The sequence below is a fragment of the Myotis davidii genome, unplaced genomic scaffold (genome assembly GCF_000327345.1).
Source record: "Myotis davidii unplaced genomic scaffold, ASM32734v1 scaffold1467, whole genome shotgun sequence".
NCBI lineage: Eukaryota > Metazoa > Chordata > Mammalia > Chiroptera > Vespertilionidae > Myotis > Myotis davidii.
Genome location: NW_006298267.1, coordinates 791,715 through 792,065, shown reverse-complemented (window position 1 = coordinate 792,065; position 351 = coordinate 791,715).

Here is a 351-nt window from a genome sequence, read left to right as displayed (position 1 = left end):
TCTAGGCCCCCCTGTGTTCACAGCAGCGTTATTCATGGCGGCCAAGACACGGAAACAGCCACGTGTCCCGCGATAGGACGGAGAGGAAGGCTGGTCTATGTGCACAATGGAGCACCACTCAGCCACGAGAGGACGGGAGCGCCACGGGCAGCCACAGGGATGTGCCGGGAGCCGGTCCATCCTTGCTGTTTCGGGGGGCCTGGCATATATGGCATACTGTTCTTGGTATGTTTGCTCACCTTCTTGGAACTATGTGTTTTGGCCGGGGTCGCCTCTCCCGAGAAAGGTTGTTTCCCCAGGTAGGGATTTTCCCCTGAAGTTAGGGAGGGAATAAAACCTCTTAACTAAGTG